The sequence below is a fragment of the Stegostoma tigrinum genome, chromosome 1 (assembly GCF_030684315.1).
Source record: "Stegostoma tigrinum isolate sSteTig4 chromosome 1, sSteTig4.hap1, whole genome shotgun sequence".
NCBI classification, from domain to species: Eukaryota; Metazoa; Chordata; class Chondrichthyes; order Orectolobiformes; family Stegostomatidae; genus Stegostoma; species Stegostoma tigrinum.
Window position 1 is genome coordinate 81,377,030 of NC_081354.1, and position 25,205 is coordinate 81,402,234.

Sequence of the window (25,205 nt, forward strand, 5' to 3'; positions counted from 1 at the left end):
TGCAGCAAGCCTGAAACAGTAATGTAGGCATGGGAAAACAGTAGTGTGTCAAAGTAATACACAACTGGAAATTCCAGGTCAATTTTACAGAAAAATGTAGATGGCCTGCAAAGTGATCACCCAATCTACGTTTTGCTTCTTCATTGTAGAGGAGACCACATCATGAGCAGCGAGTACAGTAGACTTGATTGAATGAACTGCTGGTAAGCCACTGGTAATCATCATAACTTTTGTTTTCCATTCTAATGTTTGGCAAAGTATTTATCAAAACTTGCTTGATTCAGACATGGGCAGAAGAGCTGAATTCCAGTATGAGGTGAGAGTGACAGTTCTTGCTGTAAAGGCTTCACTTGACTGATTGTGGCATCAAGTATCCAACCAAAAAAAAGCCAATAGGAATTGAGAAAATGCTCTGCTAGATGAAATCTTATCTTGAATAAAGTAAAATAGATCCTAGCTGATGTTTTTACAAAAAAAGTCAGATCCCAGACTGAAACCTGGAATGATTGATCATATTTTGTTTTGGTTTGGTTTTAACAAAGCAGTTTCTCTCTGAAAATAAACATGCACTGCTGTAGATACAGTTTTCATAACAAACAGAAGTTTACTAAAAAAAAGATAAAATAGAATAAATCAAACTATCTACTTAGAACACAAATTCAAAAATTTTTAAACACATTGTTAAAATTTCATTGTTTTAATCTCAGAATATCCCTTTGTATATTGAAATGAAAAGCCTTTAGATAGACTCTGTCACTACACATTGGTAGGTTCAAGTCACTTGTAACTTTGACTTATAGACTGAAACTGCAGATATCTTCTTCCTGGAGCTTTTAAACCTAAGTTTAGATGCCCTAATCTTTGACTAACCTCTTCAGAATCTTAAGCCAACACTTCCACTCTGGTATTATCACTAATTTTTCCTCCAGTGTAATCTAGATTCACTATATCCTTCCTTTCTCAGGTGCACTGATCTGCAAGCATCCTCATTGAAGGACTTCCAAGGACTGCCCAAAACTCAAAATAAAACTGAAAACAAAATATCTCACTGTAATCTATAATTGTTTCCTCTCAGCTTAAAGAAACTTCTGTTGATCTTTTAAATTGGAGCTTGTCTATCTCGTTTTATCATCAACTCCTACCAATGTACACACAAAAATCTCCAAAGCTAGCCTTCTAAAACTTTTTAACTGAAATCGTTATGGCTACAGAAATAATTCCAAATTTATTATTAACTTTAGGCACACAGAAGACACATTTATTACTATCTCAAAAACCAAAATCCCACTCTTTGCAATATCTCACAAAGTCTACATCACACGGTTATTAGAAATTAGTCATCTCAACTTCAGGACATGTCTGCAGCAATTCCTCAGGATAACGTTCGCAGCCAAACCATCTTCAGCTGCTTCATCCATTCCTTTCTTCCCACTGTAAGGTCAGAAGTGGAGATGCTTGTTGCTAAATACCAGTGTTCGACACCATTTGTCACTCTTAGGATTTTGAAGCAGACAATGTCCAGATGTAGCAAGCCTTGCATATTATTCAGGCTTGTGCTGAAAAATGGCAAGAAGCATTCACAAATAATTGGCAGGCAATAATCATCGACAACAAGGGAACATCTAACCATCACCCAATCAATAGCGTTACTGCTGCTGAATCCCCTACTATCTACATTCTAAGAGTTACTACTGACTAGAAAGTATAATGCACCAGCCATATAAATACTGTGTTAGCAACAGCAGGTCAGAAACAAGGAATTCTGTAGTGAGTAATTCAATTTCTGACTCTTCAAAAACAAAATGTACTGCAGATGCTGTAAATTGTGAACATTCTGAGGAAGAGCCACTGGACCCAAAACGTTAACTCTGATTTTTTCTTCATAGATGCCAGACCTGCTGAGCTTTTCCAGCAACTCTGTTTTTATTCCTGACTCTTCAACGACCATTTATCGTCTATAAGGCACAAGTCATGACTGTGATGCAATACTCCCCACTTGCCTAAGTAGGTGACTACTTAACAATGCTTGAGAAAGTTGTCATTTTCCAGGGCAATAAAATCCACTTGAAGGCACCATATCCACAGAATCTAAACCCTGCACTAGTGATACATGGTAGTGGCACTATATAATATCTAGCACCCAAAATTCACCAAGGTTCCTTAAGCAGCACTTTCCAAACCTATGGCCACTTCCATTTAGAAAGATAAGGGATGTCGGTACATGGGATCACAACTATCTGCAATTTTCCATAAAGCCACCATCAGCCTGCCTTGGAATTATATCAACCTTCCTTTACTGTCACTGGCTCCAAATCCTGGGAATCCCTCCTGGACAGAATTGAGGATGTTCCTACACCTCTGTATTTGTTCAAAAGGCAGCTCACCAGGATGGGCAATAAGCTCTGTTCAGCCAATTAAGCCCACATCCACTGAATAAAAGAATAACATTGGTCTCCTTATTAAGTCAGGCTGTAAATGTGTTGGATGCAATTCAGACAAGGTCTATTAGATTAATATCTGGAATAAGTGAGTTCTGTTATGAAGAATATTTGCACAGACTAGGGTGGTATCTGTCAGAGTTTAAATGAATAAGAGGTGATTTGATTGAAACATATAAGATCCTGAGGGGGCTTGACCAGGTTTATATAAAAAGAATGTGACTTGTGGGCAAATGTATAACTGAGGTTCACTGTTTAGAATTGAGGGTTTGGGTTCTTAAGACAGAAGAGAGGAGATTTTTTGTTCTCATGTAAGGTTGTGAGGCTTTGAAACTTTCTCCCTGAAAATATGACAGAAACGGAATATTTGGCTGTTTTAAAGGCGTAGCTGATCCAGGTAACAAAAGGATGAATGGCTAAAGCAGGTAGGCCGGACTATAGGCTGCAGGTAACAAACAGATCAAGCATGATTTCAATAGAAGTCAGAACATCTTGGGAGGGTGCCAAAGGATGGACTTCTGCCCAACATGTATACTATTATGTATTAAACTGATATCATGATAGATTCCATAGACCTATAACGTATAATGAAACAACGTGGCCATTATCAATAGTTAATGGAAAACCATGATACATGCATTATTCAAATTGTTACTCTTGCATTCATGATTAAGAAAGTCTACCCTGGACAACTATGAGAACAATGGTTGAGACGTTTAGTGGACACATCAATCCCAAGCATGGGACACATCCTCTATTCACTTTGGTCAACAATAACCAATCATTTGCAATGCTTTGAAACATTTCTCATAGCATTCAGTAGAGGACACCTTCAATGTTTACAACAAATTACTAAGAAAAACATTCCAAAGACATGATATTATTTTAGAGCCCCACAGCAATTACTCTTACCACAGTGCTCTGCATAATCATTTGCACCCTGAAAATTTATTGGCCCAGATACAGCTGTAACAGAGTATTTAACAGTATTGGTTTGAATTCTCCTTTTAAGGTTGAAATTTGACAATCTTTGCTGGAACAAATTGTTCGATAATGGCCACATTAGGAAAACAGACCATCTGAGGTTTGAGTGAACTGGACAGTCTATATGGGATCTCTTTAGATAATCACATTGAAAGAATGAGAAATAAACAGCTTAAGTTCCAAGAAGAAAATGCAAAGGCTTAGCAGAAGTTTGAAGAGTAAAGTTCAGACTTTAATGACCTTGGCAGCTGATGGTACAAGTTGTTTACAAGTTGTCTTGAGGATCAGTAAGGAAAGCACCCCAGCTTTTCTTGGCCCACAAGCAAAGCCCTCCTGGAGGAACTAAATTCAAGGATAAGTCAAATTTAATTTAAAAGGATAGCATAATCATCTCTTAAGCACATTAATCGCTGCAATAACTATCTGTCCACTAGTTTTAAGTGGGGTATCATTGTCAGTCTTCCAAAATCATTTTGTAAAATTTGGACATGTTGAAAGCAAGGTTGTAATCCATGCTTAAAATTAATTTAGTTGAATTGTCCATTCACTCAGAATCTATCCTTTTTGAAGGATTAAAATCATTCCTTTCACACTATTACTAAAAAAAAGCTGTCAATATATTTCAACAGTCTGTTCAATAGGGAATAATAATATGTCTACTGACTAGAAAGGGGAACAGATTCATGATTTTAAAGAACATAAACAATAACAACAGCAATTTGTATCTTCATAACAACTTTGATGTTGTAACAAATCCCAAAAGCTCTATAAGCTATTTTGTTGGTCTCACAAGATTCAGATGGCGGTCATCAGTTAAAATTTAAAATTTTGTGTAGATTCAACACAATAGATTGGGATTTCTGAAAGAATTATCTAAACCCTCCACTGCAGTTTTGGTGAAATATTGGTTAAAAAAAATACACTGCAGAAAAACCCTTTACAGTTTTTCTCCAAAATTTGCAGAGAGGTGGAGACAATCCCTACACAAATTCTGTCCATGTTTGCCTAGTGTTTTCATTCATTTAAATAAATATGCACTATTTTCTAATTACATTCAGACAAGGTCCACTTTCCTCATTAAATTATTTGATGCATTATGATCCTTTGTTCTCAGACCACTGGACAGCTCCTTGGTATATAAATTAGTGCTGTGCTCTCAGCCATCCCGAATAACTGATCTGTGAGCTGTACATAATTCCCCTCATCTTGCTTGCTCAGAACTGCTCATTAATACATCTCAGCAACTCAGATTTTTTTTTACAAGAGTTCATCTTTGTGCAACCTAGTACTGGGACATCGTTCAAATCAATGGTCCACTCCACCTGAGCGTATGGCAATACCTTACGCAAAACCTGATGATAAATTCTCATTTACTAGTGTAAAATCATTTGTCATGTGATTAATAACTGACAAGACATTTTACATAATAATGTCTGGTGATTGACAGCCTCAGCAATATTCCTGGGGGTGTAAAGAATATTTTTGCTGTCTGAATCCTTTGAATAATGTTCTAAGGATATTGTAACCATGGCCACAAATGCTAATGTGAAAGTAGGAAAAGTTCCTATGTGTCTTGTAGTATGACGGCCATTGATTTAGAAAAGGAGTTCCTTTGCATATTGAATTTTGCACATGAATAAATAACGTTCCCAGAAAGGATCAGTTGTGAATATGTTAATTAGGCAGAAAGAGATCATGGTTTTAGGCTTGATAGACCCTTGGATTGCCTAAAGGTGCTAATGCCCGTCGTATTATTATTGTTTGCTTTGCATTTTGTTATGGGTCATTGTCAGGTATCTAGTGTCACCTTTATCCATGAACATTGGAATAGAGCTACTTCAAGTAAGAGTCTACCAAAGGGAAGCGTTGTTGGATCCAGATTCTCTTGGAGATAAAGCCAGATAATTCATGTATTCAGGCTGTAAAAGCAATAAATAAAATTGAAGTATTTTCTTTAACAAGATCCCGAGATGATGAAAGGTACAACAAAAATTCAAGTCCTTCTTTGTTTAAAAGGACTTTTATATGGTATGTAAAATGAGAAAATGCTTTTTAGATTGCATTACCAAGTAGTCAGGAACAATCAATAATCAAAAATAGTCGACGCAAAGCTGGTAAAAGTAATATTACATTGCATCCACTTATGATTTCAATACCACCTGGGATAAAATAAATATAAATGATTTGGACATGTACATGGGGGCACTATTAAAAATTCCCTGGTTACATAAAGAAAAGAGGTTGCTGATAAACATTTAGGTAACAATGAAAGACTTCAGCAAGACATAGACACTTAACCAGTAATGGAAGATATGAGATAATTTGCAGATGAGAGAATTGTTGCATTTTGCCAAAAATAGGCAGGAATCGAAGAGTAAGATTCTGAGGTTTGTGAATAAGCAGAACAATCTAGGTGTTCCCAGATTTAACATTTATAGACCAACGACAAAGACCAACAGTATTTTATTTTCCTGAATATATGAACATACATGTAATAATCAACAAAAAGGTCCTATTTACTCATCCATTCTGTTCCATGCAATTATGATGCCTTACATTAAAAACAATTCATATCGCACACAAAAACCTTGTAATCCTCTGGGTTATAAATATAACAAAATAGCAAAAATGAAAGAGTCCATTGCAAATACGTGCTAAACAATGTTCAGGTCATCAAGTCCTTTATTGAGTTTTGGAAAATTATAACGCATTTGCCCTCATAGGAGTACAATGCAACATGTGTTAGCTCCCACAATTAAGACCAATGTAAACTACTCCACTTCAATAATTACCCTTAAGAATCCTCATGCAAGAAATGTTTGGCTTGCTGCCAGCCCATAAAAGCCCTCTCCATCAGATCACATCCTACTACTTCCTGATACAGAGTGGCAGGGGCCATGTTAGAGTCCAATATATTCCTCAATACCAATACCTGAGGAGAATTTGAGACAATGTGAAAAATACTTGTACCATGTGATTCACCACAAATGTTTATATATGACAACAATGAAGCAGGGACTTGAGAACAGGATGTAATTCCCACATGAACAGTTTGATCATCAGTCCTTTGGCTTTGTGGATGTAGTCTGGAAAGATGGTGATGTGGAGGTGCTGCTGCTGGACTGGGGTGGGCAAAGTCAGAAGTTACACAACATTTGGTTATCATCCAAAATCACAAGCTTTTGAAGCGCTCCTTCTTCATCAGTTCACCTGACAGAGGAACAGCACTCCGAAAGCTTGTGATTTCAAATAAACTTGATCTCAAATAAAGCTTGAGAGTTCGCTACTGTGAGATTTACTGTGCTATCACACAGGGGCTGCAGTATCTAAGTCTGCCATCCTCTTTTTGCTGATGACAAGGGGCTTTCCCATTATGCACATGCACAGATGTCTTTTTATGTGGGAGAGAGTCCAGGACCAGTTGACCATACAGCTGCCATGTTGACACAGCCTGGTGAAGAAACCTTTCTGCTGGCTGCCTCAACATCCCAAAAATAAGTTCAAGGTTCTAAGTGACAAGCTTCTTTGAAATGTCCAGTGTCTGTCACTCACTGTCCTTTGCAAACAAAGACTGAGGCCCAACTCTGATTGAGTCTTAGGCAACCATCTCCAGCAACAGCATCTGAATCTGGAATCTACAGATATGGTTTCTGTCATAGATCCTCAACTAACAAATCCAGTATTCAAAAGTTGATGCCTTTTGCATATTATTTTGTGTTCTTTTGTAAAGGATGTGAGCTTGATTACTTAATCTCATTCTTCTTTCTAGCAAGCACCCTCAGAATCAGAAAATATATATCGTGTTACTTGTGTACTAACTGATCTCAGTTTCCAGGAACATAAATAAAGTCTATTGATTTATCCTGCAGTGTGGTTTTTTTTATATATATTCATTTTAAGTTTCATATTTTAGGGACAATATGACCTTCACTACAACATTCATGCGGCATTCAGAGGAATGGTCATGTGAAATATCATAAGTATCTTTTATTTATGAGGAAACAAAAAATTGACTTTGTTTTGCATATATTTTTGTTAATTGCACATTTCACATGTAAGCAATGGAGTTTCTGGGTGCAGGAGTTTGAGCTGCAGTTTCCATTTTGCAGATGAAGTGTTCCGGTGGACCTGACAGGAATGCCACTACAGCCACTGAGAAAGCTCACCTCATCAAGCTTATTAAGAGATGACCGTCAAATTTCTTTGCCAACTGCAGCTCTCAAAACTGGAGTCTTCTAGATCCTAAAGACTACTAGTTGAGGCCTGGACTTCAGGGAATTCAATGGGCAGGAGTCAAGTCCTTTTCTTTCACCTCTTGTGGGTTGGGAATCACAGGGATTTCATGGGTTTGGAGGCAAGGACAATCAGGTGGCTTTCAACAACCACCTATTTGGCCCCCTCTTCCTGTTATACATTTTTACAAATATTTCATTATGCAAAGTGAGACAAAAGTAATCAGATAAATACTCAGAGGCAATATCAGTTATACAATGTTATTTATTTGAATAACAATAGTACGAGACTTATTTCTTAGACAGAATATCACCAGGAACTAACAGAGGTGGTCATCCTCTGGACCAGAGAGTACTCCTGTTCTCTAGGTCCCTGCTCTTGGGCCCGAGAGTCAAGAGTTGTTCCTAGGTCCTTACTGTCTTCTCTGGGCCCTCGACTCAGGGTCATCCTATAACAAGAGTACAGGAGTCAGTCCTAGGTTTTCACTATCACTGTGTTAGTTCCTTCCTCTTTTATATCATTAGATCCTTGTTTCTTTCCCTGTATATGTCTCTGATCATGACCTATTTACTAATTAACTATGTTGGGTAAGCTATTTCCTGATCTAATCACTCACCTGTCTGGAGGATTTTGTGTTTCTTATTGTAATCTCCTGTCTCAATGGAGTTTTGTAGAAGTTTATGTTGTGTGGTTGTAGCTGCAACCTTGTTCTTTACTTTCTGTCTGCATGGCTGTTCCTCACATGGGTTTAGGCTATTCTAAGCTATTACTTTTAAACTCTAGCTATCCCTAGTGCATGCTGTTTATTTTAATCAAGCTACATTTTCTATTTGGTGCCATGTTTTGTATTGGTTGGTAGTGAGTTAAGGCCCATAAGTGGCTACTGGTGTCTGGTCAAGAGAGTCCCCAATGGACTTCTCATTCAGAACATAATTGTTGAGGATGGCATGAGTATCTCTCCAGGGTGAACTCACCCAATTATTTGCTCTTTTTGCCACCATCTTCAGGACCTCCAGGGAGGGGAAAAATGCACCCTAGGTGATTACACTGATAACAGCCAATTGAATCTTTCAAATATGTAAAATAATCTGGCAAAGGGTAGCCAATTAAATTTGTTAGTAGAGAATTTGAAGATTGGAGATCTAATAAATGCACAATGACACTAACATATGCTGACTTTTAAATTTCACTGTATAATATTAAAAGCAAATACATGACTGCGTATAACTGATATTCCTCTGCTCTGCAATAAAGTAACCAATCCATTTACTTTAAACAGATCAATCTGTTTGTCAAAAATAGCACGCAAAGAATATCATGACTTGCCTCAAAAGCAAGTTACACAGTTTGCTGCCTGTGTGTCAGCATTATTGTGAAGTTAGATAGAAGTTGCAATTCGGATATTTTCTACATTTCTATCTCTTTGGAGCATGTTTTGTACATTTAAGCCAACGGGGAACATTGTTGGCATCAATAAATAAGATTTTTCCTTCATCTGCTCTTTGTAAGCCTTGCATAGTCAGGAAAGAAAGATTACATCCAGAGACAGAGTCTAAGTGAGTAAATAGTTTGGGGAATTTGGGGACAGAATGGAAATTCAGTGCTGAGGGAAAGGGTTTTTTTATTCTTTTAGCTGATAGTTTGTAAGGATTTTTTTAAACACATGGAATAAATTGAAACTGAGGACCAGGAGCCCAACACAAAAGAGTGGCATCACAGGTAAACTGTAAGATTATAATAGATACTAATTTGACTGTTTACTTTCTAATTGAAGGTAAATACAGGAAATATTTATAGGCCACAAACCAAGAGACTTGTACAAATTTTTTCATAATCAAATGAAGAACTAAGAAATTACAATAACGATGCTGACGAGATGATGTGTGGTATCTGCATGATGTGGGAGCTGGTGGGCCTCATTGTGGTTCATAGAGACCACATATGTAGCAAGTGATGGTTGGTTAAGAACTCTGGGGCAGGATGGATGAGCCAGAGTCTGAGCTTCAGAAAGGGGCAGAGTTACCTGAATGCTGTATTTCAGGAGACGGTCAAGCCCCTTAGATAAAGAACCTCGAATTCAGTCAGTGGTCAGGGACAAAATGGTGTGATTACAAGTGAGGCAGGTAGGGAGATTGAGGAGGTAATGCTGAACAAGCCTCAGCCCTTGAGCTTGTCTAACACATTTGTTATGCTTGCTCCCTGCATGGATGAGAGCGAGGGCTGTAGGAAGGATGAGCAAACTGACCACAGCTTCGTGGTAGAGGGAGCCATTCAAGAGAAGCGAGAAAAGAGAAATCGGTTGTAATCTGAATTTAGTGATGTGTAATGAGGCATACTTAATTAGGGAGCTTAAGATGAGAGAACACCTTGGGGAAATGACTATAATATGATAAGCTTCACCCTGTACTTTGAGAAGGAGAAGGTTAAATCAGTTGTAACAGCATTACACTTGAGTCAAGCTAACTACAAAGACACGAGAGAGGATCTGGCCAGTCTTGGTTGGTTGATGGGCCTGATCCTGTGATATACTGCTCTTTACACTTTGTATCTGATGAAGTAAATAGATTTTACAGTAATTACGCTTTAACTCCCAAAACAAACAATCTTTCTGGACTGTCATTACTTCAAGCAGTGTAAATATCATATCTCCAGTTAAATAGGCCCACCCACTATTTTTGTATCTGCATCATTTCTGTTTCTATTAAACAAATATGACAACCTTCTGAATTGCCATTTATTTTAGGTGTCACGACAATCATTAAAGCACAACACTTTAATTTTGTAACCTTCCTAGATTATCATCTTCTAAAGCAACATGATTCCACCTTTTAAGTGCACAGAACCAGTTGCATTTACCCCATTTTCTGTAGTTAAATCTTCATTCCTAACACTAAAAATTTAATACTAAAACCCACAAACCATAAAGTAGAGATTCACAATAATGGGCATGAATATCAAAATGTTAGGTGAATTATTTGTCCTTCCACACAGCCTCTTGTAACTGTTGAAGAGAATGCAGGAGTCCTGCTCCACATCGATTGAGAGGTTGACACAGAGCTTGCCCTCTGCTCATCACCTGCTCCACCCCCTGTGATGCTACAGTCCCCAAACCATTATGAGGTTGTCTTCTTGCCCATTGAAACATTTGTGAGCGCAGGTAAGTAACTGCTCTGCCTTTCTTGTGAGGACGTCAAAGCACTGCTTCATAAACGTACCAAAAACAACCCCAAAAACACTGCAGAATATTTTGAAACAGTTTGGTGTGTAAAATATTCTGTACATTTTACATATCTACGATTAGTGTGTGCATCCCATTAAATAATGCCACCGGGTCCATCATATTTCATATATATTATTTCATATTTCTTAACTTCATATTTCCTTTCATAAGTGAGGACAATGCCTGTGTTTCTGGATCTTGCATTGTCCAATATTTACACTCTGGCATCAGCCGATTTGGGCTGGATTACATCAGAATTGTGTGTTCCCAGGAAAGATGGGCTTTGCACGTAGTGACCCATGGCACTATCCACACCACTCCACCAAGAATCAAAATAAATCTAGGTGTGCTGGTAAGCTGACTTTCTCACCTTCAATATTCCTAATGTCTTGGTTTGCTATACAGCATGACAAGTATAAACTGTAATCTCATGTTGTCATATTATTTATTTAATCATGATGTTGCAGAGAGATTTCTCACAAAATAGATTCAGCAAATTGTTTTTAATTGGAGGAGAGACAAGAATTGGAACAACCATGTACCATTTTTACCATAATGGGACTTTGCTTATGCAATGAAATAATTAATGTGCTTTAATGTTGTTTATGACATGTGTTTTAAGCAAACAAGAGCCTGTCAAATATCTCTTCTCGAATGTACTTCTAATAAAAAAACTAAGGTGTAAATGAAGACTACAGCTGAAACATTTTACAGGACGACCACCTAGTTACATTTTCTAGGCAGAATGTTCCAGAAAATGGACTTGCCTGAAAAGCTTTATAACAGGACAATGCTGGTCATTAAGTGGGTGTTAGGTAATTTGAGTCATTAGTGTGCAGGGAAACAGGAAATTCATACACATTTACTACTGCTGCATTTTAACTGTGAAATGCCTGGCTGATATTATGCTTCAACTATAATGGGTATTTCTCTTGATAAAAGGAGCCTCACTGCTTAATCGTTTCCTATCCATGTGATAGAGATGACAGCAAAGTTCATTATATCCTGCATTGGATCGAGCGTTTCTCAGTTGTGTAATAAACCTCTAACATATTTTTTGTTTCCTTTGGCAATTACTTTCCTAGCTCAGTCCAGTGGAAGATCACAGGATAAATGTTTCACAGAATTTCTGCTTAAAACATTGCAGGCAGTCAGGAGAAGCAGCAACAATTTGCATTTTTAGAGAATCCTTAACATCATTAACCATTCCAAGGTGCCTCATAAAAGTATTTTCAAACACCAGCACACAGAAGGAGATGTCATATCAGATGAACTGATTACTTTAATTTGGCATCATATTTCACACAACATTGTGAGCTGAAAGGCCCTTTCTGTGCTATACTGTTTTGTGCTCTATGACTCAACCTTTACTCAGAGAATTTATGTCCAAGAATCCTTGCAGGAGAGGGAGGTTCAAAAATGGAGAGGTACAGCGTGGGAATTCTTGAGCGTGGCTTAGACACCTGAAGGTATAGAAAGTTTAAGGGCCAGAATTGCAGGGGTAAAAAAACCCTCAGCCTTGAAAAACTTGAGGAGGTTGCATAAATAGGAGTGACATGACCATAGAGGGATTTGAAACAGGGATCAAATTAAAGCATTGCTGGATATACAGCCTTTGTCCATCAGTAAGGACAGGAGCATTACAAATTGAGACTTGTTGCTTGTTTGGATATGAGCAACTGAATTCTGGATGTACTCAACTACGTGTAAGATGATGTGGAGGTGCTGGTGTTGGACTGGGTTTGACATGGTCAAAAATCAATTGATACGAGATTACGGTCCAACAGGTATATTTGAAAACGCCAGCTTTTGGACCATTGCTCCTTCTTCAGGTGTAGTGAGAGAGGAGGTATCAAGACACAGAACTTATAAGTAAAAAAATCATACAATTGATATGAATGTAAACCTAATATAAACCTAAAATGGCTGGCTGACTCCCTCCTGTTAAATCTTTAATCAGTTAGAAAGGAGGTACAGGTTTCGATTGATTAAAATGCAAATCCCAGAATTTCTTTCATGTCACTGCCCCGCGATAATTAAAGGTTTTTATCAGCGTAAACGAGAGGCGAAGTCTCAGGTTAGACAATGCATTTTGGGTGTGACGCCTTGTTTACAATCTGTGTAAGGTACATTCTATTTTGTTCAAAAAAACAAACAATTTGTGAACATAGTCAGTCAATGGGGCATTTTATAAATTCCAGCTTTGGAAATAAAACTAGTCTGACTCCAGGTTAAAACACAGACAGATTCTAACCACGGCCTCACACCAAAAATGCATTATATCACCTCTTGTAGACACTAATAACCAGGGCAATGACTTGAAAGAAATTCTGGGATTTGCATTTTAATTAATTGAAGTCTGCATCGCCTTTCTAACTGATTAAAGATTTAACATGAGAGAGTCAGCCAGCCATTTTAGGTTTATTCAATACATTTGAATCAGTTGTATGATCCTTTGATCTTTACTTATACATCTCTGCGTCTTGATACCTCCTCTCTCACTGCACCCGAGGAAGGAGCAATGCTGTGAAAGCTAGTGTGTTCAAAAAGACCTGTCAGGATATAATCTGATATCGTATGATGCTTGACCATATGTAAGATGGATGGAGAAGAGCTGGGCAAGACAGAGGTGCAATAGATTTGTTTGGACATAATGAAGACAACATAAAGGTTTGTGTAAAGAACTCAGGTATCGGAGGAGTTCGATAATGTCACAGAGTAGAAATATGCATTCTTGATGGTGAAATGGATATTTGGATGAAATCCTATCTTGAGGTCAAATGTGTCACAAAATTTGTGAATAGTCTTGATCAGCTTCCAAGTTTGATTAAAGACACAGGTGGAGTTGGTGGCAAAAGTATGGAGTTTGTTGTAGGGAAGGCAGGCTTTGGTCTTTTCAGTGTTTAGTTGGAGGGCAGATCTGTTGAATACTGGCTAAATATTGGTCATTGAAGTTGAAGTTGGAGTTGACTTCAGTCCAGGTTGTGTTTGTTAGTCAGGTTGGCCTCCTGTTGCCATCCCATGGAAACAGTCCTTCTCTCCCAGAGAGTGGGAGAAAGCCTCAGGAAAGCTCACAGAAGTTTGGAGTCATTGTGGATAGGACTAATCCACAGAGGCTATATGATCCTGCAGGTTTACGAGAAGTAAAGTGACTTTTAAATATAGTGTCTTGAAGATGGAGAGGAGTGGCCTAATGACCTGCTCACACATGCACATGCAAAGAGACATGATGAATATAATCACATGAGACAGCCTGGCCTAACCTGAGTCAAAGCAGCTATTGTTTTTTGGCCTGACACCACAGTTAGATCCTTTAAAAAGAAGATTGTGCCTCTCAGTATGACCTCAATCTTTGTGACAGAGAGGCCTATGACACCTTGCAGTTGTTATAGGTGAGGATGGAAGAGGAAGGAGAGTGGTATTTGAAAAAGAAAGTTGGATTTATATAGTTTTTTTCATAACCTCTGAATGCCTAAACATAAAGCTCTTTTGAGTTGCAGTCACTGCTGTAATGTAGGAATTATCTATTTATTTTTCCCAGGACGTGGGCATTGGTTGCTCACCCCGAATTGCCCAGAGGGCAGTTAAGAGTCAATGACATTGGAATTACATGTAGGCCAGATTGGGTAAGGGTGGCAGCTTCTTTCCCCAACAGGGTTTAGTGAACCCAACAATCAGCAATGGTTTCATGGCCATCATGAGACTCTTAATTCATCTTTATAAATATTTTATTCCAACTTTTCTCATGGCAGGATTTGAACCCAAGTTCCTTGAGTCTCTGGATTAATAGTCTAGAGGTAATACCACTAGGCCATTGCCTCCCCATGTAAGAGCTGTATGAATATAATTTGTACAGATGAACAGAATAGTCATCAATTTTGTCAAAGCCGCACCACAGCCTAGAGTGCTTTTTCCAATGCAACTCCTGGTGCCAATGAATGTCACCGCTATTTATTAATGCTGAAGATTTTAATACCTCAGAGTACCTTTAGTAGCTCTCTGTTTATAGTTATTAGTGCAAAGTTCAGAGCCAATGCATTTCATTAATGCACTAATATGGTTCAGTAATAATTCAGATGAAAATATTCAGTGCAGTTAATTCATAATTATAAATGGCAAAACAGTTCTGCCATACTAACATATAATTGTGCATAATTACATTATACCTCAACATATAACTTTACCGCCATATTTCAGTTCTCTATTGTATTGTAATGGTATAATTGATTGTGCCCAGAGCTCTTCAAAAGGCTGTACATTTCTATCCCCCATATCCATTAGCTCACAAAAGGATTATTCTTCTTTATATTTGATTCATCTACATATCATTGCTTATTTCACAATGACCTTATTTGTATTCAGCAGTGCAGATCATTACCAACACCTTATTGACTCACTGCTACTTCTATACTTTCAGATAATTTAATTGTTTGAAGGGAATAATCAATCTCAGAATCACAATGCTTCCATTTGACAGCACTTTCACTCCTGCAATATTCACTCCTTTAATAATTTCCAGAGTTAATGTAAGTAATAAGAGAGATTACCTGTTTATTATTCTGACATGCTGCAGTAAAAAGAATCCCAGAAATAATTGTGCAGCATCATTGTTTACAGACATATTTGTGCACATTGGGAAAGCAATGACCTTGCTACGTACAGTCAGTCACATTTACCAGAATACCATTCATTCTTCAGCAAACCTTATGGAAAACTATTATGTGCCTTCTGTAAATAATTAATTACTGTGGTTTATCAGATTGTGTTTGACAAAGACACTCAAGGCCCTTGGAACAAATGCAATAAATGAACTTGAAAATGAATGATGCTTTTCCTTCTATCAGCAGCTTCTCATCTACCTGTTCCAGGGCATTGCTTTAGATCCAGAAATAGCAATCCACTCTCTTACTTCAATCCATGCAGCCACAGGGAGATGTTCTTATTCTGTTTTAATTTTAAGTGTCGACAGAGATGAATGATTCTGATCCAGTCAAATCCCCTGTGATTTCTGGGTGTCAAGAAAATTCAAGTTGTATGACCAAAGAGCCTGTCCTCACATGTGATGGAGCTTCACAAATCCTGACAAGGTATAATGGTCCAACCTCTATCTGAAGTGGAGAAAGGTGACAGTGGCTGGTGACATGTAGGTAAAGGCTAATTTCCAATAATGATACTGGACAGCTCCTGAACTAGAATCCAAGTTAATTGGTTACAAAGGTTATACAAAGTACTTCAAAATGCAGAAAGCAAAGAAAGTAGCACAATATCAGTAATGATGGTCTTGGTTTTTTTAACTATTTCCTGACTGCTACAGTATTGCCTGTGGCCATTGTCAAATCAAAAAGTAGAAGAGGTATCATCCAGCATTTAAATTCTCAAAAAGAAATAGGATGACCATATGTGAGTTCTAAGTTCATTTCAGTAAAAGAAGAGGAATGCCTCAGAATTGGAAGATAGGTTACTACCTCAGGTGAAATTATTAGATTTATTTTCGTAGAGAAAATATCCTGCCTTACAACAGAGCAATTCTAAAACAAGAAAATCATGTATAAATAACATTGTTATTGAATACCGTTGGGTCAAGACTCATGATGACATGACATTCGGAGTTGGTCAGAGGTCATGGTAAATCAGACAGTGGAACTAACTGATGCCAAAACTGGCATTTAGAAGTTATAGATTGGCATTTTTTTTTAATTGTTTCTGGAACTGATCCAATACTCATTTGTTTAAATTCTAACATAAAAACAAGTTACACAATTTCAAGCAATAAATCAGGTGACTTGTGGAATAATACCAGGGTACAATGACAATGAAAGCTGTCAGATTGTTGTAAAGGTTCAATGGTTTCATTCACACTATGTACCTAACTTCTAGTTCGCTCAAGGTAACTATGAGTGAACAACAAATACTGCCATGTCATTCTTGTCCATTCTACCCATCACATTCCTGGAAACAGCTGAAATAGATGGAAAGGAGGAAGACAAAACTGAATTCCAGACATAGATGGAAGGATGAGAAGCTGATAGTTTGAACAAAACATTTCCAATTCAAGTATAAAGGTTAAAACATCTTTCTTTGGTCTATAATCAGAACTTTAATCAATTGTCGACATAGTCACCCGTAATGCCAAACCTGATAAAGATTCAAGTGTTTAAAGGAGAGACTTGAAAGACTCAAACATATTCTCACTGCCCCAATCTGTTATGAACCTGACCTCTTTTCTGACATAAGCATCCATCACCAATATAGGATGCCCTCCTGACTGAACTTCTATTCTACACATATGGAGCCTATCACTCAAATGGAGGAAAATCTGTTGGCACTGCAGTGAAGCATATGATGCAATGTCAGAAAAATTGAGAAGACAGATTATAAGGGATAGATTTTCACAGATTTTGTTTAAAAGAAAATGGAAAGAATGATTTTCCATGGGCTGCAGACACATTATTTAGCTTCACAGCTCTCTAAACCATTTGTGGAATCAATGATAATTCAGCTGAACATAAGTGGAATTGTCTGAATTGGAGGATTCATTGTCAGAGCCCTGCTTGAATAGAGTTAATATGTGGTATGCATTACTGACAATAAATCTCTCAGGCAGCATGCATCCATAACCCAAATTTAGGCATCTTAAGTGAAATAAACCAAAGTTGAGGTCCAAAGGCTCCTTGAAAGCAAACCTCAAGAAGCCTGGTACATCAAACACAGACTGGGAGAAAAGTGTACTAGACAGAGCTACCTGGGGAACACCTCAAAATATAGTGCTTTCTTGCTTTGAACTGTAAAACATGCAGGCAAATAAAGACGAATAGCAAGCTTGAAAGACAGACCAGTCTCAACAAAATCAAACAAGTTATCCTTGCCAAATAATGAAAAGCCATGCAGCTTAGTAATCCACAGCTGTATTAAAACACAAAAGAGATGGATGTAAGTATATAGGGAATGGTCATCTTCAGCAACAAAGGGAAGCCAACAATGATAAGCTCTGCAACCATTTGAATGTAGCAGAACTGTCAAATATTAAGTGACCAGGCTGCCTGATAGTTGATGAACATTTTCAGCAGTGGTGTCCGCAGGTCCTATTTCCCTTCTTCCTCAGTCAATTGTTTGTGGCCATAGCAGAAAAAGCACCAAGACCATCTAGTCTAAATTTACTTATTTTGAAAAAGTATGGAATATTGTCAATTATGAATCTTAATCACAATCAAAATTAAATATTGTATGCCAAGACATTCCCTGACATTACTCTGCAAATATAAATGAATGAACGTTAATAGAATTTATCTATCAACAGTAGCAACAATCTGTGTAAAATAAGTTTGATATGTAGTTGCCAACTGTTCGAATACTAATGTTCACAAAGTACACTTTTAATAAAAACCAATGTGTAAATTGCTCTGAAGATTTTGCATCAGATTAGCTGCATTAAAGGTTTCATCTGCTTCTCAAAGTTTGGGACTTCAGATCACAGGCTTAGGGACTTAACATTATGGGAAAAGGTATGACAGTTTAGTAGCTATTGCATTGGAAATGGGCAGAGTCATCACAAGTTCAAATTCCATAATGGCTACATAGTGACTTAAGTTTAATAACGCTAGTTATTTATGGAGCAGCAGTGTTTGATTGGCCCCTGATGTCTTTCAGGAAAAGAGACCGTCGCTGCTGCACAGTCTAGTTTGCAGGTGACTGTATTACTACATGATACAGTTCGCTCTTAATGCACTCAAAAGTGATCTGCCAAAGTAATTTTGAAGGGGACTTTTGATACATGTCAGGAGTCTTTCTGGGCACTTTTTCAAGACTTCATGAATAGCCCAGTGACATTTATTCTGGAAATTCCCTGAGAACTTCTGCCAAAGCAGAACCACTAAGTATAATGAGAAGAAGAAAATTGGGCAGCCTATAAGTGAGGACACAGGCATTCTAACATTAATAGCGTAAGGCAATATTAGTCCAATGCTCCACAGCAATATTTGGAGATTACGTCCCAATCTGACGACATTGTGTCACAGGCTAATAAAACAGCAGACATTACAGGCGATTCTCTCTGCCCTAACATCAAGAGTTCAAACTCCAAAGAGTATCCAAGGTAGTCATGGATTAGCACCAGATACCATTCTTGTAAAAATGTTGAAATACACAATAGAAAGGTCAGGTCACTGAATGAGTAAGAAACACTTTGAAAACTAAGTTGGTTCTGAAGGCTTATTAAAAAGTTACACATCTTTTTTAACCTCTCCTAATGGCAACTGGATGAACAGAATAGAGTTGTTGATGAAGATTTCAAGGACAATTTAATGGGAAGCTCATCTTTCTCTGTTAAATTACTGAATGAGCATGATTGTCTATATTGTGTTTGAAGAGGAGCTTTAATGCAGAAAGACCTGAAATGAATTTGTGAAACATGAACTTCCTTTCATAAAACCTTTTGGTGTCTGTTCAATTGTGTTATGAGACTCTAAATATTCTGCCTCTACTTACTTAATAATGGGTTCCATCATTTTCAAAATGAAAGATATTAGGCTAAATGATCTATAGTTTCATGCTGTATGAATCCTTCCTTTCTTGAATTGAAGTATTATTTTTGCCATTTTCCAATCTGTTCGGGCCCTTCCAGATTCTGTAGGGTTTTAGAAGGTTGTAGCCAGTATATCCTCGACGTCTATTGTCATGACAGGGGATCGTGGATTAGGTTCTAAGATGAGGGCTATCAAGCCTCAAAGAATTGTCAAATTTTCATTAAATAATTTTCCTAATCATTTTTCTTTAAAGATGGTGATTGTTTAGGTTGTCATTCCCTTTGCCCCTTGATGTTCTACTAATTTAAATATGTATTTGTATCTTCTAACCTTAAGACAAAATACTTGTTTAAAGTTTCTGCCATTTCTTTCTTTCCCATTAATGCTTCCACTGTCTCATCTCCTAAGGTAGCAAATTTTCTTTAGATTCTCTCTCCCTTTTTTAAATACACGTGGAATCTCCTACCACTATCTGCATATGTCTAGTTTACTGTCAGATTTTTAATTTCTGAATTTGTGCTATGTATTAGTCATCCTTTGCTGGTTTCTAGCATTTTCTAGTGTTTCAGGCTTGCCAATTATCTCCACAGAGTTATATTACAATGGTGCGCCAAGATTTCTATAATATTACCTTGGGGCATCTGTGTTATTTAGCTCATGATCTGCTGATGGTATATTCCCGGCCATCTGACGCACTGTACGAGCTTCTTTCTATCAACAAACCCAGAGTCACCATGGTAACTGTCTGAACTTCCATTGCAGTCCATGGAAGCTGTTTGTCACTATATAAATGCTGTTGTGACTGCAGTGGAAACTGTGATTTTAGCAGCAGACACTACATTATGTTGGACCCTGAAGCCGTCTGGTTGGAAATGGTCACTTTGGATAGGATGGATTTAAGGGAAAGTATCAACCTCTTAGCCAACTTCATGGCTGTCCATTAGGACCAAGCATTTGGTTTATCCAGTCTGTCAATCTTGGTCAGAAGCTTTGCCTTGCCAGATTCCTCATCTGACATGTTAAAATCAAAACTTACGTGGATTCAAAAACAGCCACTTTTATATTTTTTTCTTGGGGATTTTCCAGTTTCACTGAATATGCGTCATGAGATCATGAGAACCCAATATTCAACTTTAAAGAGGCAGAAAACAGCTAATGACAAATCAACTGTCTGGGCCTTTCTATTTCTTTCTATTTGACTTCACTAGAAAAGAAATTTGAAAGAGTGTAACATGGGCTACTGATGAACAATCACATCTTTTCAACTTTGCGCCTGTTGTATTTTGTCATTGTTTTCAGGCAATATTCTTAAAGCTCTTAAAGTTCTTAAATCTAAGTCCTCAGATGCCAAACACTTTTCCAGACTCAATGTCAAAAATGGAAGTTGGCCTATTCATCTTTCCCTGGAATCATAAGAACTGATGACTTACAGAACATTTTTTGGTAGGTACTGATTTCTTGGAATACCATTTTGATTACCGATCGACCAGGACATATTCTAACAAGGTAAGGACTGCATCATTGAGGGTTCATCAAGTTGCCTTTATTTCACAGATGACAATGCTGTTCTCTAAGAGCTAAGTATGGGCACGGTACAAACCTGCACTGGTTCATGAAAGTGGCAGAGAAGCATGGTCTTCTTTTCATCAGTAATAAATGCCAATTCAACATGAGCCAAATCAATTTATTTTGTTCAATCAACTTGTCGACTAGTGTTAGATCTGATTCTACCAAAATAAAAGATTAACAGAAAATGCCTAAGCTGCAGTACAAAGCCAATTTACGAAAGATGTCTCAGCTCCTTCAGTTTTTTACCCCTATATATTCACAGTATTGAAACCAAAGAACCTCCCGCTTTGGATTGTTTGCAAAAACACACCGTACAAATTGTAGGAAGATCACCAGTGTAGTTTTTGATTTCTCAAAACTGCGCTATCATCCAACAAGTGGATTCTTCAATATTACGATTCCTCCGAGGTTACCACACTGATAGTCAGTGCATCCCAGGAAGGTCTCAGATCATGTCTATAACAAAATGATAAGCATTTAGTTCTAAGTTCCTGACTTCAGTTTAGCCAAACTAATTTTACAATGAAATAAAGGCTCTATGGTTTTCAGGATACAACTATTCAAGAAACGCTTCATTTTTCATCATGACCAGAAACCTTGAGAAAATGGTTTGCTGAAAACACGTTGTAAAGTGCACCTCCATCAACTTGTGAAAACTGAAAGTTACAACATCCAAGACAAATAGAAACCAAGTTCCCAAAGGACCATTCTGATCCTTTTAGTTCACTTTCAAGAAGAAAAATATGCCTTTACATCTACAAGTGGATATTATTGAATCTGAACTAAAAAATAGCCTTGATATTGATCCCATGCATTTTTGTTACAGTCAAGTAGAGCAATTGCACGAATTAGCTGTTAGACGATGGCTAGCTCAAGAAGATCATCACCAGTGGGTGACCTGAACACGTGCAGTGGGCCCCCAAACTAATAGGTATGTTCTGGTCTTTCACAGATGAACAAGAAGTCTCCAAGAATACAATAACTAAAGAAAGCCAAATGGCAATTCTGTAAGCTCTGCATCTGGACATGCTCCACCGAGTACATGCAGGTCACATGGGCACAGAAAAAACGGAGAGATTGCCATGTAAACTAGGACATTAAGAGACAAGATATATAATGCTATTGTCAGGAAAATTACAAAACAGGTCAATCGTGCCAAATGCATTGAGGTAGCACAAGACTCTCACACCTATAACTGCAGATCATTATCACATAAAAGTTTAATGACCATTAAGGACAGCACGGTGGCTCAGTGGTTAGCACTGCTGCCTCACAGCACCAGGGACCTGGGTTCCATCCTAATCTTGGAGATTGTCTGTGTGGAATTTGCACATTCTCCCTGTGTCTGAGTGAGCTTCTGCTGGGTGCTCTGGTTTCCTCCCACAGTCCGAAGATGTGCCAGTTAGGTGGTTTGGCAATGCTAAATTGCCCCATGGTGTTCAGGGGTGTAAGTGGGTTAGCCATGGGGAAAGCAGGATTGTGGGACCTGTTGGGCTGAATGGCCTGTTTCCACACTGTAGGGATTCTGTGGGCCTCTCCAGGGTCAGACAGGAAATGCACAAGCCATGCTCATTTATTTTCCTTAATTCCAAACATAGTCTTCATCCTTTAAATGTAATAACTATACATTGAAATCTTCACCACGCATTCTCCCCAACAGTGTAGAGTGATCTAATTGTGTGGCTACCCATCTCCCTGAGATGGTAGGACCCTGAAATATTTTCCTCAACTTTAACAGGATGATATTATTTTCTATTTTAATTCTCAACTGTCAGTCCTTACATAACTTATGCAGTGCTCACAAAACTCTGGTTATTGTAGGAGGCACCATAAGTTGAAATATTTCACAAGAGTATAGGCATTTTGTATATGTCTTTTATTTTGGTAGAATCAGGTCCAACACTAGTTGACAAGTTATTTGAACAAAATAAATTGATTTGGCTCATGTTGAATTGACATTTATTACTGCTGAAAAGATAACGCTTCTCTGCCACTTTAATGAGCCAGCGCAGGTTTGTACCATGCCCATATTTAGCTCTTCTGAGAACAGCATTGTCATCTGTGAAACAAAGGCAACTTGATGGATTCTCATGAGTAGCCACATAATTTGATCACTGTACAATGTTAGGGAGAGTGCGTTGTGAAAATTTCAATTTTGCTGGGACAGAAAGTAAACCGTGACTTTGCTAAGTTCAGCGTTGAGAGAGGGATGCTCCTTTTGTGAGCTTTGTCAGCCTCCAGGAAAGCAGAAGTTCGAAAGCTGAAAAAGAGGAGTCAGAAAGATTGCAGGAGTTCAGCTTTGTGAAGTTAAATTTGTACAGAAAATTTAGGCAAGTGCAAATGAATTGGTTGGCAAGTATTTTGCTCCTGTACCTTATTTTCTGAAGCCCAGGAAGTAAATTAGCAATTGTAATGTTTGATTAGTATTAATAATGTTTATGAGTGGGAATACCATATTTTTTAGGGGTAGGAGGGTTTAGTAATGATAAATTAATAAACAATACGGATGGTAAGGGAGGTGATGTATTGCAACCATGGGATCTGGAACATCCTGGTTGTCATTGTGATCGACAGCAAACTAGTCTGAATTAAGTGAATTAAGAGGCTCAAGGAGCTTTGGCTCAGCTTTGATGAGCTGGAAACAAAGCTTAAAACACTGCTATGCATCGGGGAGGTCAAAAATTACCTAAGCGCTTTGTTCCAGGAAGCAGCCACTTTCCTTAACATACTGTCTCTGATTTAGTTAATAGTCAGATATGGGAGGGTATGACTGTGAATGAAGCAGTTATGGAACCCATGAGGTGGAGGAGCCTCAGCCTTTGCATATGTAAAGTTCTGAGTTACCTTCAGCTTATTTGATTGAGAGTGAAGGCATCAGTATGGAAGAACTAACTGACTATGGCACCATGGCGCAGAAAACAATTCAAGTTGGGGGAGCAAAAATGAATGTGGTGCTAATAGGGAAGAGTATAAAGAAGAGATTTCTGTATCACTGAGCAATAGTCCAGAAGACTGTTTGCCTGCCCAGTGCCAGAGCTATCTACTCAGAACTAGAGAAGATCTAGCTGTGAGAGAAGGATAATCATGGTCTTTGTAAGTGCCAGTGAATTTGGCAGGAATTTTCAAAGCAGAACTTCAAAAATTAATTACCCCTGAAATATGACCTGAGCCATAAGCAAACTGCATTGTATAGATAATGTTAAGAAAAATGAATGTGTGGATCGTGAGATTTGTTTAGGAGAAAAGTACGAAAACAAAGTTGCTGGAAAAGCTCAGCAAGCCGGGAAACATCTGTGGAGGGGAAAGCAGAGTTAACGTTTAATGTTTCATGAAATGTTAACTCTGTTTTCTCCTCCACAAATGCTGCCTGACCTGCTGAGCTTTTCCAGCAACTTTGTTTTTGCTCCTGATAGACAGCATCTGCAGCTCTTTTGGTTTTTGTTTAGGAGAAACGTATTCTAGTTTGCAGCATTCTTGTATTATACTGGGAACTGGGATCTGTACCACTGGAATGGTTTGTAGCTGCGGTGGCCAGTGTTCTTGCAAGGCATATGGGTAAGGAAGGAAAGAGCTTTGAAGTAAAATGTGGGACAAGGAGTCACATTTGGAAAGTTGTAGTTAATCAAACAGTACAGAGCAGGCAAGGGAGAATTTTTTTTATTAAAAACTCATTCATGGGATATCAGCTGTGCTGGTTGGGCTAGCTTTTATTTCCCATCCCTAGTTGCCCTTGAGAAGGTGGTGATGAACTGCCTTCTTGAACTGCTGAAGCCTTCGAAACTGTTATGAGGGAGTTCCAGGATTTTGACCCAGCAACACTGAAGGAACAGCAACAAAGCTCCAAGTCATGATAGTATGTGACTTAAAGGTCGACTTGTAGACATTGGTGTTCCCATGCACCTACTGTTCACATCCTTTGAGATGGATAGTGATAGAAAATGGAAGATGATAAACAAATCATAGCAGAAAGGGGCAGTGAATCGAAATCACAAATTAAAAGAAGTAACTAGTGAGATAGTTGCTGCATTTCATTTTCAGAATTGTCTAGATTCAGGAAAAGTTCCATGAGAATGAGAAATAGCAGATAACTCCTTCATTTAAAAAAGAAGGAAGACAGAAAGCAGGCCAGGTAGCTTAAAATCTGTCATAGAAAAGATGGGAGAAGTTATCATTAGAGTAGCTGTAGCAGAACACTTAATCATGCAGAATTAAGCTGGATTTGTGAAAATGAGATCATGT

General features: G+C 38.0%; 1 long non-coding RNA gene across 1 annotated transcript in view; it reads right to left on the reverse strand.

Moving 5' to 3' along the window:
* Positions 1-7,930: 7,930 nt before the first annotated feature.
* LOC125458670 (uncharacterized) overlaps positions 7,931-25,205 on the reverse strand; it is a 36,360-nt gene continuing 19,085 nt past the window's right edge. The window contains exon 3 of the long non-coding RNA XR_007248892.1: positions 7,931-8,103. This is a non-coding gene — a long non-coding RNA (uncharacterized LOC125458670). The remainder of the gene's footprint in view (positions 8,104-25,205) is intronic.